Consider the following 15,568-nt stretch of genomic DNA (forward strand, 5'->3'; position numbering starts at 1 on the left):
CCAGTGTCCACAGCTGGTGGAGACTGGATCCTTCAGGACGTCCTGACACGAAGCACAGCAGGACGACTGCTCCTCCTCAGAAACATGACTCCTCTTCCTCTCCCTGTGAAGACATTTCCTGATAACTCACATGTCACAGTCACAGGTTGTCATTACTTCTGTCAAGGAGGTTTTGTTTTCACCCAGTATGTTTGTGTGTTGGTTGGTTTGTTAGCGGGATTATAAAAAACACCAGAATACCAGTAAAATTAGTGGAAGGGTGTGGTCTGTGAACCAGATCGGAGGAGGGGGGGGGGGTTGTCCTTCACAGACATGTTCAGAGGACTGATGTTTACCAGTGTGTAGAATTTGGTGCAGATCCAAATCAAAATGAGTCTCTAGTGGATTTCAAAGTGGTTTCATAAGGAGCGTGTTGGTTCTTGGTGGAGGTCTGAGCTCTTTGAGTGATTCTGAGAGATTAGTCACCAACTTCAATGAAGCTGTGTCCTAATGCAGGGGCCACACTAGAGGAAACTAGATCCTCTTCAGAGCAGGTCACAGTAGAAACAGTCTCTTACTCTGTGTGTGAGGGTCCAGGTTTATTACTGAAGTATGGAGTCTCATGTTTGGGCATGTCACTCTTCAGAGACAGACAGCTGGACCCTGGAGACTCTGCTCTCAGTTTGTGGTCCTGACCTCTGCAAACACAAACATGTTTTTATTCAGAACACATCATTCACTGGTTCATTCTCTGAGGATTCAGTTTGGAGCTTCACATGTTTGTAGCAGGTCTCTTACTTTGTGTGTGAGGGTCCAGGTTCATTACTGAAGTTTGGAGGCTCACTCATGGACCAGTCACTCTTCAGAGACAGACAGCTGGACCCTGGAGACTCTGCTCTCAGTCTCTGGTCCTGACCTCTGCAAACACAAACATGTTTTTATTCAGAACACATCATTCACTGGTTCATTCTCTGAGGATTCAGTTTGGAGCTTCACATGTTTGTAGCAGGTCTCTTACTCTGTGTGTGAGGGTCCAGGTTCATTACTGAAGTTTGGAGGATCTCCCATGGACCAGTCACTCTTCAGAGACACACAGCTGAACACTGGAGACGCTGCTCTGTCCTCTTCCTCCTCATAACCACTCATCTTCAGTCTGAGTGGAAAAACACTGTGAGCTCAAACACACACAATGAAGCCAAGTATGTAAACTCAGTGTTTATTCAAATATAACAGAGTCCACCCTCCTACACTGTTTCCCTGTTGTCGCGGTTACCTGAGAGCGTTGTAGGTTTAATGTGTTGGACTCAGCCAATCACAGCGTTGAGTCAAACTGTTGATTGACTGACAGAAGTTCATCCTGAATCTTCTTCTCTCTAAAGTCCACGAGTAGAAAACTGACCCAGAGTCTGTGACAGTGAAATAATATGAATGAATAATATAAATGTAGCTGAACACTCACCAGCCTCAGACTTCACGTCTCCTCCGTCTGCTGCTTGAAGTTAGAATGAGTCTGAACGCTTTCACTCGAGGCTCCTCCTCCTCTCTGCAGTTACTGGAAATCACATGACTCTGGGTGTGTGTGTGTGTGTGTGTGTATATTGTGTTCACACTCACCTGCTCACTTTCCTTCCTTCTCCTCCTCCCTGTTGAACCGGTTCACTCTTGAAAAATAACTGAATACACATGAAGCTAACCCTAACCCATGTTTCCTCCTCTGATTTGAAGGTTGTTATATTTGGTGTTAGAGCTGAATGTGTGACTCCATCTGCAGAACTCTGCAACGTCATGTCACATTTATACATCGTCGTGAATAATAATTATTAGCTACATGGCAGAACTGATAAGATGCACAAACCAGGTATTTTCAAGCAAGGTCCATTTCATGTGTGCGTCTACACTCAGGCCTTAATCCACCCAATGTAATAAGTATGAGGTCTAGATCTCATCAGAGTAGATCAGCAATATATAAATACATGTAGAACAACTACAAGTTTACCTGAGGCAGTAAACTGGGCAGAGAGAGAGAGAGAGAGAGAGCGAGAGAGAGAGAGAGAGAGAGAGAGAGGGGTGTGAAGAAGAAGAGGTAAAGGATGGGACAAGAAAGAACCCATCAAATGTTGTCACAGATCTGAACTAAAGGGAAAGTCCAGGAATCCTTTTAGAGACGTGTTTTCATTTCCACTGACATTCAGAGACTCAGATGAGGATCTTGATGAAGAAACTCAGACATGTTGATAGAACTGATCTCTCTGAGTGTGAGTCATGTGGCCTGATGGGAACAAAGGGCCTCGGAGGTACGAGCTCTTCTGAGTCGTTCTAGCTCCTGCACCAAGGAGGTGGAAGGATGTGATGTGTGAACGGAGAGAACCCATTCAGTCTCTTTTAACCATGACATGTATAACAAATATAAAGTTGTACTATCCTAAATAAAAAGAGATCAGAGACACTTGTAGAATCAATGACACGACACATTAAACCCCCCCCCCCTCTTTGACTGACACTGTCAACAAGCCATGTTCACTCACACACACGTGAATATGATGACGTCACGTCTCATTCTGCACGATACAGCCGCTCACTGATATAAAGCCACTGATCTGCCCTCAGGCTTGTTTCAGTCCTGGTGGAGGAGGATAGGGAAGTGCACTGTTGGGGGGGGAAGGCAGTTGTTAATGTTATCCCACTGTATCAGAGCAGTATGTTATTATCACGTTGTCTCTAATGCTGGAACCCTTTTTAAATGCACGTGCAGATAATATCTAACAACAGGATTTGTTCTGCAACAGTAATGACTTTTTGTCTCCTACATCAAGCACGTGTCATTTGATTTACCAGATTGAGTCAGTTTGAAGAGACCTTCAAGACCTGTTCACATGATCTGGTTTTTGCTCTTTTCTATAGAACGTTGTGTTTGCTGCATTTCATTCACCGTAATCATTCAGAACACGTTGTTCAGAATATCACATCAACACAGGGAACCAAGGTTTTGTTAAAGAGGAGTTTGATTTATAGGAATTGACTGTCATCATACTGCTATTACATTACATTACATTGCACTGTATTTGAGATTGTGAAGAAATTCATGTAAGACAATAATGTACAGACTGATGCTAATAGTATACTGTAAATATAATAAAATACAGCACTATAGTGTGTTTAGTATGTGGACAGCACTAAACTGTTAATTAAGGTTACAGTAAGAAAGCGGTAAATCCCTGTGAACCTGCTGCCAGCAGTTTACTGTGAGAATGAGAAAACACAGCAGCGCACTGTAATTCAATGGATTGTGTTATTACGGTCACACAGTGTAAAGTCGATGACAGTGTGAGTCCATGTTGTTTACAGTGTTGACATGAATTAATAAACTCATGCACGCGCTTTAGATCCTCTCGTGTCAGAGGCCAGAAGCAGGTGAAGTCAGGTGAGCTGCAGAGAGAGGAATGTTTCCACTTTGGTTTTCTATAGAAAGATCATTTCTTCTGGATCGTGGACGAGATGAATCACGGGAACATTCAGCCAACGTCCCGACAGAGGCCTCGCTGCTGGTTCACTGTCACGTTCACATCCGGTCGGTTTCCTGCTTCTCTTCTTCCCTCGTCTCTCCTTCATCTGGGGACGTTTTTATTTCCATCTTCACTTGATGTTGCACAGGAGCTGATCTGCTCAACTGAGACACTGTGCACGAGGCTCATTCATGCACGTGACACATCAGGATCCCGTTCACCTTGATGTGAAACAGGAGGAAGCTGATGTGTGCGACCAGCTGTCGTTCACGTAGCCAGCGTCTCTTTCTGGGTCCGAGGCTGAATTGTGCTTTGCTTTTCTGGACCGTGTCTTGATGATGTTTGGCTGCAGAGTTGTGGAGGAGCTGATCAGGGATCATTTATCACTTTCTGTGGATTTCCTTTCCAGGGAAGTCCGTGTTAGATCTCGACTCTGTTCAGAATCCCTAGTTGGACCTTGCTGCTGGTGGCCAGTGGGAGAAGCACGACGAGCTGCTGGGAGTAGGGGAAGATGATGACGTCAAAGTAAATAAGAAACAAGTCCATTTGAAAATGCAATAAATATTGTGTATTTACATAATGTAATATGTTAATCATAGTTGTTGATCTATTTGTATGCTGTAAAAAGGTTGTCATATAGGAAAGAGAGATGGTGAAGAATTGAACATGGAGCAGACTCTCTGGATGTGTGACCACATGAGGGTGAAGGAGCTGAACGGACGTGTGACACTTTGCCAACGAGAATAAACTTTGGGGATCAGGTTTCTTTACAAACAACAACATCCAGCCGGCTGGTGAATGAGGGAACCTGGTGGCTGATGGACACGAGAAACACAAAGGACAAATGAAAGTCCACTTCCTGTCCAGCGTGTGCGTTCACCTTGACCCACAGGTGAGGCGTCACGCTGGTCTCCTCAGGTTCGCACCTTGTCTCTACTCTAACAAGAAGAAACCAACCTGTGGTCATTTCATTTTAACCAACCCTTGTTTTTATCATTTGAAATAAATTTGAATTAGGGTATTCCTGTCGGGGAAAAAAGGATCCTGACGCTGCGTCTATTTTTATTCTGCTGGATTCCTCTGTACTGAATCTGTATCAACTGGAGGAGAACAATCGAGAATCAGCACTTTGAAGATGTTGTTCCAGACGTGTGAGGTGGTCGGCCCTCTCCAAATGGTTTCTCCCACATTAGCAACAGTTGAAGCAGATTAAACAGTTCATACATGTTCAGAGGAGACAGGGGAAAAGTTAATGGTAATAATGTCAAACTAAATACAATGAGAGAGAGAGATGGTAATGGATTCAATCAGGAAGTGAAACTATTCAGATATGATGTCAAAGTAAGATTAGTGAGTAAGAAAGCAAAGTCAGATTCAGATTTTATTTTTATAAGTGAAAATAGCAGACTCAACGAGCAAGCACTAGGCACCCATTCGAAATGTCTGGATATCTAATATATTACCACAAAAAAAGGAAGTGTTCTGAGAGGATGACGAAGTTCTGCCACAGTAGTTCAGGTTTGCTGCTGTTTCCAGCCTTGATCCCCAAACGTGAGGCCAGACCGGCAGCGTGGTCCAGGTCGATCAATCAATCAATCAAATTTTATTTGTATAGCCCACATTCACAAATAACAATTAGTCTCTTAGGGCTTTAACATTGTGCGACATCCTCTGTTCTTAACCCTCAGCAAGAGTAAGGAAAAACTACTAAAAACCCTTTAGGTAAAAATATGTAGAAACCTCAGAGAGACACATGTGAGGATCCCTCTCTCAGGACGGACAGAAGTGCAATAGATGTCAAGTGTAGGAAAACATTATCGAGATTAAAGTTTTTTAGCAGCATCGATGAGGGTAAACATTTTTGAAGGATAACTTCAATACTATATGTCAAGCAGTCCTGCTGCAATCATAGTCTCTGGTCAGCAGCAAGATCACGATCCAGCGTCAAGATCGGATCCACTATAGTCCACAGTCATTGTCCACTGCCGCCAGTTAGGATCCATCATCAGCTGCCGCCTCGATCGTGGTCCACCACCATCCGCTGCCAACGCGACAAAGGATCCTCCATTACCACTACGATCAGCTGGCACGATACAGAATCCACCAAACTGGATCCACCATTGCGACCTCTGACGCGCGATCCACAATCATAATCCATGGTGCGTCCACAGCTGTGGCCCTGGATCTGTGGGCGATGAGGTACAGAAACTCCGGGGAAGGGGTCAAGTTAGTAACATGTACTGATGAGATAAGAATTACTTTGATGTGATAAGGATGGAGAAGAGGAAGGAGAAGCAGGAAAGAGAAGCTCTGTGTGTCATGTGTCATCAGGGGTTTTTGCCTTTTATTCAATTTTACAATGATACAGGCCGAGCTTGAGGCTACACTGAGGCTCAAGGTAAATCTGACTGGCTACTGGTTGGTATGGTAGTACGATGAAAACCATGTGGCCCACTCAGTTGATCAGACATCAATACCTTCGGAACACAGGACGAGTTACTTTCTGCCGTACTAATTAGCTCTTACTATAAGCTTTATCAAAAAGGAAGGTTTTGAGTCTACTCTTAAACGAACAGAGCGCGTCTGCCTCCCGAACTGAAAGTGAGAGATTATTCCACAGCAGTGGGGCTTGATGGCTAAAAGCTCTGGCTCCTACTCTACTTTTAGAGACTTTAGGGACGACAAGTAAACCTGAGTTCTGGGATCGGAGTGCTCTAGTAGGTTGATATGGTACTAACATCTCTTTAAGGTAAAAAGGTGCCATATTATTAAGGGCCTTGAAGGTGAGGAGGAGAATTTTAAATTCTATTCTAGATTTAACAGGAAGCCAGTGTAGCGATGCTAATACTGGAGAAATGTGCTCTCTTTTCTTAGTTCTCGTCAGGACACGTGCTGCGGCATTTTGGACCAGCTGCAGAGTCTTTAACGACTTGCTGCTGGAGCCTGATAATAATGAATTACAATAGTCCAGTCTCGATGTAACAAAGGCGTGGACTAGTTTTTCTGCATCTTTTTGCGAAAGGACATGTCTGATTTTTGAGATATTACGTAGGTGGAAAAACGCGGTCCTAGAAATTACTTTAAAGTGACTATTAAAGGACAAATCAGGATCGAAGATCACTCCCAAGTTCCTGACTGTTTCATTGGAAGCAAGGGCAATGTCATCTAGCGCAGCTATATCATTAGATAATGTATCTCTAAGGTGATTAGGGCCAAGTATTATAACCTCCGTTTTATCTGAGTTTAATAAGAGAAAACTATGGTGGACCACACACCTCCACCACATGGCCCAGTGGGAGGACTCTGGATGGAGATTTGGATTATTTAGCTCTAATATTATAATAATATATATCCCATAAATGTGTTTGATGGAATTCTAACGGATCCTTTGGACGACGTGTTGTTCACACTTTGTGTTTGGTCACCGTGACAACAGCCTGGTGCACAGCTCCATGAAGAGATGATGGTCTCACTCTGCTGCAGAGGAAGTGGACCTCAGAGCTTCAACATCTGCTGGACAGATGTTAGAGCAGCGTGTTCATGTACATGGCGTCACAGTCACATGTTACACTCACACACGTGTGTTGAGGATCATCACAAAGTCACATGATGACCTCTCCACACAGTGAGAACTGGAGCCTGTCAGGAACTGACTCTGTCAAACATTTCTGATCCTGAAGTCACAAAGAACTGAGACGGGCTTGAACATGAAGTGAAATCATCATGTTGAGACAAGTGTCTCCACAAAATAACACAAACTGTTCAACACAACAGACCCAAAATGTCCACTGTCTTCAGGACATCATCTCTCAGACACTTTCTGTCCCTTGTCTCTGCTGTTAACCTCCCATCAATTATTTCCCAGAATGCTGCTGTTGCCAGAGGCTGCTACAGTCTCCCCCTTGTGGTTGTTCTGAGGTGGTGCTCGAGAATGTACAGTAAGAATCTTCATCTACGTTTGTATAAAACGTCCTTGGGTCAGTTTTCTATTAAATATGGTAAAATGTTTATGAAACAGTTTCAGAGACTTAAAGATGCTCTGCTCTTCATCGACTCTTCTTCATACTGTAAATGTCTCATTCACTTTTCTTCTGCTTGTTTCCATTATGTCAAACTGGTGATTTTGTTCTTTTACCTGCACCAAGGACGAGATGTTTGCACCTGTTTGTTTGAAGAGGAAAGAAACGCTGAGTCATGATTCCAGTGAAGTCGGTGGAAGGATGTTTATTGAGCATTAAAGCAGAGACAAGTAGAAACAGAACTTTTCTCTCTGAGATGTTTTTCTTCTCGTTACATCTGGTTTGTCAAGAGGAAATGATCCATGTGTTTGACTCATAGACTGAATATAACGGCTTTGACTGGGATGTGCTGCTGTTATACTGCAGCGCCACCTGTGGGTCAAAAGTAGAAAAGCCACCACCTCTCTGCACCTGATGCAGAAATGAAAACGTCCCATTTTTAAGTCCAGAGTTTTGATCTTTTGTGTCAAAGACAAAAGTCTGATTTTAAACTCAAAGTGATTTCAATGTGTTTAACTTTGTGTTGAACTAAATCAATTTATGACGTGAATCCAGGAACTTTAAGATCATAAACAAACATCTACACAGAATGTGGTTCTACACACATGGAGACAGACTGAGGGACAAAGGTGGAAAATAATAAAGACAAACTGAATGTGAGTCTTTATAGAGGGTTTATATATTCTGCTTGTGTTGTGTCATTTCAATAAACACATTCTTCATGTGAATAAACACAATCTGGGCAGGAAGGTTGCTGGTTTGAATCCGTTTCAGATGGGTCTTCCTGTGTGGAGTCTGCATGTTCTCCACGTGTTTTCTCCAGGTGCTCCGGCTTCATCTCACAAACACATGCAGATTAGGGGTTGTGTAGATTGGAGACTACACACAAGCTGCTGCTGCTTCAGCCTCTGGATCCTCAGGACACAGCTCAGCCTCCGTCCACACACAATGTCCTCTTCACACTCAGTCCAACGAAGACCCCCACCAGCTGTTGAGAGAAGAAGACATCAGTTTTCCAGAGACTCACCTATCAGCTGTGAGTCAGTGATGCAGCTCATCCAGTAGAAAGAGCAGCAGGGACTTCAGTCCTGTTCAGAGGTGGAGCAGCTTCCTCTCTGCTTCATGTTCACGTGTTGGAATGAACACGCTAAGAGCTCAGTGTGTGTCCTCTGCAAGTCAAAGTGCAGAGTGGACACCTGAGAGGTGGATTTACTGCTGTTACAGGTGAAGACATGTTTCACTGTGTGTTGATGAACATCTGCTTCTGACAAACTGGGACCAGATGAGACAGATGGACCTCAGCAGAGGTTCTGCTCTGTGTAAAGAGCTCCTGGTTACCATGGTGATGAGGAGAGGCTTCAGTCCCACTGATCTCAGAGCTGTGACAAAGATCCACCTGATCAGTTCTTCACTGATGAAGTGAGAGAACAAACTGTCTCAGATCAGATGAAGACGTCTCTGTCCCTCGTGTGAGGCTGTCAGCTGTGGTCCAGCTTGTGTAAGTTACAGCGCCCCCTGGTGGCATCTGGTAAAAATATATTACGTGACCACGACAAATAACGTGTGAACGAGATAAATATCTCAAGGCCACGAGATCTGAATCTGTTGTTTAATAACAAGAAGAGTGGAAGACATGAAGACACACACTGTCTCACTGTCTCTGAGGACGCACACTGACTAACTGTCTCTGAGGACACACACTTACTCACTCTCTCTGAGGACACACACTGTCTCACTGTCTCTGAGGACACACACTGTCTCACTGACTCTGATGACGCACACTGTCTCACTGTCTCTGAGGAGACATACTGTCTCACTGTCCCTGAGGACACAGACCCTGGATCTGTGATACTGACTGTGTTTAGTAAAATACTGATGAAAGCAGCGGGGACTGACTCCACCCATCTACTGACCTCAGAGTCTCCAGTCGACAGGTTGGACTCTGCTGTAGATCAAGCAGCTCCTTCACTCCAGATTCCTGCAGGTCGTTGTCACTCAGATCCAGTTCTCTCAGATGAGAGGGGTTTGACCTCAGAGCTGAAGCCAGAGAAGAACAGCTGATCTCTGTCAGTCTGCAGTCTTTCAACCTGGATAAAGAATAAAACTTAACTGTAAATTAAACTGAGTTCATGTGTGAAAATAACAGACACATATTCATTTCAGCACAGACTCATAACGTGGAAGATAAATATGAAATCAGACATGTTGGACTAAAAACGAGTCCTGATTCAGTACCAATAGATTATTTGGACCCGGTCTCTGTCCTGCAGATAACTTTAGGAAATCCAGAACTAAACTCAGTGTTTCAAAAAGTAGCTGAATATTTAAAATGTCACAGATTAATTAATGAATGGAATTCAAGATATGTATGAAGAGGAATTATGTTCAGTTAGAATTAAATTAGATAAATTGTGTATAAATGCTGTTTATAGATATGAGATCTACAAAAGTCAGTCAGTGAACTGACCTCAGAGTCTCCAGTCGACAGGTTGGACTCTGTAGGAAACCACACAGCTCCTTCACTCCTGAGTCCTGCAGGTCGTTCTGACTCAGATCCAGTTCTCTCAGATGAGAGGGGTTTTACCTCAGAGCTGAAGCCAGAGAAGAACAGCTGATCTTTGACAGTCTGCAGTCCCACAACCTGAATAAAGAAATACGAATATTAGAATGTGTCCTCCTGTTGTTGTGGATCGTCATCATGTCAACACAGACTCTCAACATGCTGCTGACCTCAGTCCAGTCTGTGACCTGAAGATAAATATCACATCAGACATGTTGGACCATTGTTTCATTCATCAGCTTCTTCTCTGTGTGTTTGGTCAATGAGCAGGTTTGTGTAATTAAACACTGTTTAAAGTAGGGAGGGCTCCTGATGTTACTTCCTGTTTGTTTCTATACTTATCAACTGTCCAACGTGTTTCAATAAGAATGTGTCTTATTTTGAAAACCTGAGGAGGACGAGTGCTGGGCCTCAGTCCACATGTTATTTACTGACACTTTTTTAGTGATCAGGAGCAGGTGAGTGCAGGTGAATGGAGTTGATGAGGTGGACGTGACTGACAGGCTGGGTGAGGGACAGATGACTGAGGGACAGTGAGCAGAGCAGAACTGAGACAATTCAAATAAATAATGACCCAATAAGAAAGAAAGTCTGAAAAGTGAAGAAGGATTTAAGGACCATAGAGTCTCCAGGCGACAGTTTGGACTCTCCAGTCCAGAACACAGCAGCTTCACTCCTGAATCCTGCAGCTTGTTGATACTCAGATTCAGTTCTCTCAGATGTGAGGGGTCTGACTTCAGAGCTGAAGCCACGACTTCACAGTGAGTCTCTGAGAGTTCACAACCACAGAGTCTGTAATTAAAGAAAATATCAAATCTGTGAGAATTAAATCAGAAAACACAACATTCATACAAAATCCTCTTTGTTAAAAACTCGTAAAGAGACTCCTTTCAAATTTGGTCTAAGCATTCATTCAGACTAATAGAGGAACTCATTAGATCCAATCAGAGGTCAAAGGTCAAGGTCACAGAACATGTTCATGTCCTCTTGAACATGATATCTCAAGTCTGTCTTTAGGGGATTTCCTCACATTTAGACCCAATTTTAAACTGATTAGATTTCAGTGGTCAACATATTGTTGTGAATGCAACATGTCAGGAACCTGGAGGGACGGACACTGCACTGGTTGTTGGTGGAGGACAAACGCAGGGTGGGAACTCTAGTTTGACCAGAAAGAAGAATAAACTATATTTCCTGCTTCTTCAGTTTCAAGGAACCGCCAGTGATTCTCATCCAAAACACTGATTCAGTGATCGTCTCCTCACACTGTACTAGCTGTTTGATCATGTATATATATATATATATATATATATACATATATATATATATATATATATATATATATATATATATATATATATATATATATATATACAATAATCTCCCTTGGACCCCACATGGTCTGAATCCTCAAACTCCATCACAGTGATCACATTGGATTTCACTCTCCACATCTGATCTAGTTGTTCTCATATTTACATGAGAACAATGGGAATGTATATGTTCATAATAATAATAACTTTATTACACACACACACACACACACACACACACACACACACACACACACACACACACACACACACACACACACACACACACACACACACACACACAGAGTGTATTTGAAGAACGACTCATCTCCACTGATTGAACATGTTATTGATCATGTCTGGACTCACACAAACTTCCTGCAGTTCCTCACAGCTGGGATCAGTCTCTGTCGACCCTGATTTGATGTGTTGAACTTCTTCAGATCCAACTCATCCAGAACCTCCTCTGACATCTGCAGCATGTAGGCCAGAGCTGAGCAGTGGATCTCAGAGAGTTTCTCCTTTGATTTGTTCTCTGTCGTCAGGAACTGTTTCATCTTCTGATGAACTGAGTGGTCGTTCATCTCAGTCAGACAGTGGAAGATGTTGATGCTTCTGTCAGGAGAAATGTCATCAGTCTTCATCTTCTTCAGGTTGTTTTCGATTCTCTGGATGATCTCTGGATTGTTCTCTGTCCGACCCAGCAGGCCTCCTAAGACTCTCTGGTTGGACTCCAGACTGAGGCCGTGAAGGAAGCGAACAAACAGGTCCAGATGACCATTTGTACTGGTGAGGGATTTATTCATGGTTCTCTCCAGGAGGTCATCCAGGGAGAAGGTACTGTCTGGGTCTCCATCTGTTCCCAAGAAGTTGTTGAGTTCTTCTGTGTTCCTCTCGGTGTAACAGTGGAACATGTAGACTGCAGCCAGGAACTCCTGAACGCTCAGATGAACAAAGCAGTAGACTGATTTCTGGAAGATCACACACTCTCTTCTGAAGATCTCAGTACAAACTCCTGAGTACACCGAGGCCTCTGTGACATTAAGACCACACCGCTCCAGGTCTTCTTGGTAGAACATGATGTTTCCTTCCTCCAGATGTTTAAGCGCCAGCCTCCCCAGCTTCAGGAGAACGTCCCTGTCAGCCTCCGTCAGCTGCTGTGGAGTCGTCTCATGTCCCTCATCGTACTTGTTGTTCTTCCTCTTTGTCTGAACCAGCAGGAAGTGTGAGTACAGGTCAGTCAGGGTCTTGGGCAGCTCTCCTCTCTGGTCTGTGGTCAACATGTGCTCCAGAACTGTAGCACTGATCCAGCAGAAGACTGGGATTTGACACATGATGTGGAGGCTCCTGGACATCTTGATGTGTGAGATGATTCTGCTGCACAGCTCTTCATCACTGAATCTCCTTCTGAAGTACTCCTCCTTCTGGGCGTCAGTGAAGCCTCGTACTTCTGTGACCCTGTCAACACATGCAGGAGGGATCTGATTGGCCGCCGCAGGTCTGGAGGTTATCCAGACGAGAGCCGAGGGAAGCAGATTCCCCCGGATGAGGTTTGTCAGCAGCACGTTGACTGATGACCTCTGTGTGACCTCAGACACAAGCTCCCTGTGGTTGAAGTCCAGAGAAAGTCTGCTTTCATCCAGGCCGTCAAAGATGAACAAAGGTTTACAGACAGCGAGCGTCTCTGGCGTGAGCTTCTGTAACGCTGGATGGAAAACACGGAGCAGCGTGAGGAGACTGTGCTGCTGGTCCTTCACCAGGTTCAGCTCCCTGAACGAAAGCACAGTCAGCAGACCCACATCCTGGTTCTCTAAACCCTCTGCCCAGTCCAGAGTGAACTTCTGCACCGAGAAGGTTTTTCCAACGCCAGCGACGCCGTTGGTCAGGACGACTCTGATGCTGCTCTGCTGGTCAGTGGAGGCTTTAAAGATGTCGTGGCACCTGATGGGAGTGTCGTGGAGGATCTTCTTCTTGGAAGCCGTCTCAAGCTGCCTCACCTCATGTTGAGTAATAACCTCTTCACTCTGTCCCTCTGTGATGTAGAGCTCAGTGTAGATCCTGTTGAGGAGGGTTCTACTTCCTGTTGCATCATTTCCTTCAGTCACATGTTCACATCTCGTGCTCAGACTGAGTTTATGTTCATCTAAAACCTCCTGCAGACCAGGATCTGCTGAAAGACAAGAAACAATGTCAGAGACAGAGAATCTGATGATTGATTTCAACAGATACAGAAAAACTACAGAAAATAAAAGATTTTTAACTTTGTGCTTTTCTAACGATGTTAAATGTTGATGCTGTATTAAGGAACAAAATAAAACCACATGTGCTGTTGTCAGAAGTGAAGACATCAGCAGACACATGTACAGTGCTGCTCTGACCTGCTGTCTGAGATCCAGCTCCTGTTCGGGATCTTTTTCCACACTGGGGACAGGAGGAGTCTCCTGAAGAACTAGACTGGTCCCAGTATGAGGTGATGCACTGTCTGCAGAACCAGTGTCCACAGCTGGTGGAGACTGGATCCTTCAGGACGTCCTGACATGAAGCACAGCAGGACGACTGCTCCTCCTCAGAAACATGACTCCTCTTCCTCTCCCTGTGAAGACATTTCCTGATAACTCAAATGTCACAGTCACAGGTTGTCATTACTTCTGTCAAGGAAGTTTTGTTTTCACCCAGTGTGTTTGTGTGTTGGTTGGTTTGTTAGCGGGATTATAAAAAACACCAGAATACCAGTAAAATTAGTGGAAGGGTGTGGTCTGTGAACCAGATCGGAGGGGGGGGGGGGTCGTCTTTCACAGACATGTTCAGAGGACTGATGTTTACCAGTGTGTGGAATTTGGTGCAGATCCAAATCAAAATGAGTCTCTAGTGGATTTCAAAGCTGTTTCATAAGGAGCGTGTTGGTTCTTGGTGGAGGTCTGAGCTCTTTGAGTGATTCTGAGAGATTAGTCACCAACTTCAATAAAGCTGTGTCCTAATGCAGGGGCCACACTAGAGGAAACTAGATCCTCTTCAGAGCAGGTCACAGTAGAAACAGTCTCTTACTCTGTGTGTGAGGGTCCAGGTTCATTACTGAATAATGGAGGCTCTCTTCTGGACCAGTCACTCTTCAGAGACAGACAGCTGGACCCTGGAGACTTTGCTCTCAGTCTGTGGTCCTGACCTCTGCAAACACAAACATGTTTTTATTCAGAACACATCATTCACTGGTTCATTCTCTGAGGATTCAGTTTGGAGCTTCACATGTTTGTAGCAGGTCTCTTACTTTGTGTGTGAGGGTCCAACTTGCTCTGAAGTGTCCTCGTCCATGTTGCACCCGGCCGGCTGCGGCTCAGTTGTGGTTCAGGCCGCGCTGCTCTTCTAGATATTCAAGGTCTGGTCTATTTCCTTCTGGTTCTGCTCTCAGTTTACAGCAGAACACAGTGAAATGATCTTTCTCACCGGTTTCAATGTTTATCTGTTGAAAACGTCACAAACACAAATATTTGCAACACTTCCTGTAACCGACCCATTTCCAAATAAAAGCACTCCAGCGTTTCTGTCGACTGAATCAATTAATTTATTTTTTTAATGTTTTTATTGTGAAATAAATGCAGGGCTTCATAGTTTGTAGTACTGGTATTTATTTGAGGACACAGGACTTCTTGAATACAAGGAAATACAGTGATCACATCAGAAACCTCAGGAAGGCTGTAGTTACACTAAAAGTAAAAACTTCAGGTGAAGGACAATAGTCTCTCTCTCTCTCTCTCTCTCTCTCTCTCTCTCTCTCTCTCTCTCTCTCTCTCTCTCTCTCTCTGACAGGTGACCTCAGGAAGCCTCCATTACTTTGGGATATTTCAATCAATCACTAGATTTATTTAGCCAGTTTCAACCATTTCACAGAGAACATTATTAAATTAATTATATGGATATATTTTTTTGGGTACCAGCCAATAAGGGTGTGGAGGTGTACTATTGTACAAGTGCAATAATAAAGTTCCCTTTCGTGTAATATTTGTTTATGTCATCTGTACATCCACCAATAAACCTGCATAGCCACAAACAAACGTTGAATAAATAAGTATTTTTGCAACTTGAGCATTTCCTGATCTACACTCAAACCAATCAACTACATTAAAGTTAATGAATACAAGCTTGTAAAAGTTCATGTGTCCTTCAACCCCCGGCCACTAAGAGACGGAAACTCCACAT

At 43.9% G+C, this 15,568-nt stretch overlaps 1 pseudogene; it reads right to left on the reverse strand.

Annotated features, from left to right (window-relative positions):
- Positions 1–15,568, reverse strand: part of LOC133001259 (NACHT, LRR and PYD domains-containing protein 12-like) — a 52,672-nt pseudogene that overhangs the window by 10,202 nt on the left and 26,902 nt on the right.

This window comes from Limanda limanda, chromosome 5 (assembly GCF_963576545.1).
Source record: "Limanda limanda chromosome 5, fLimLim1.1, whole genome shotgun sequence".
NCBI lineage: Eukaryota > Metazoa > Chordata > Actinopteri > Pleuronectiformes > Pleuronectidae > Limanda > Limanda limanda.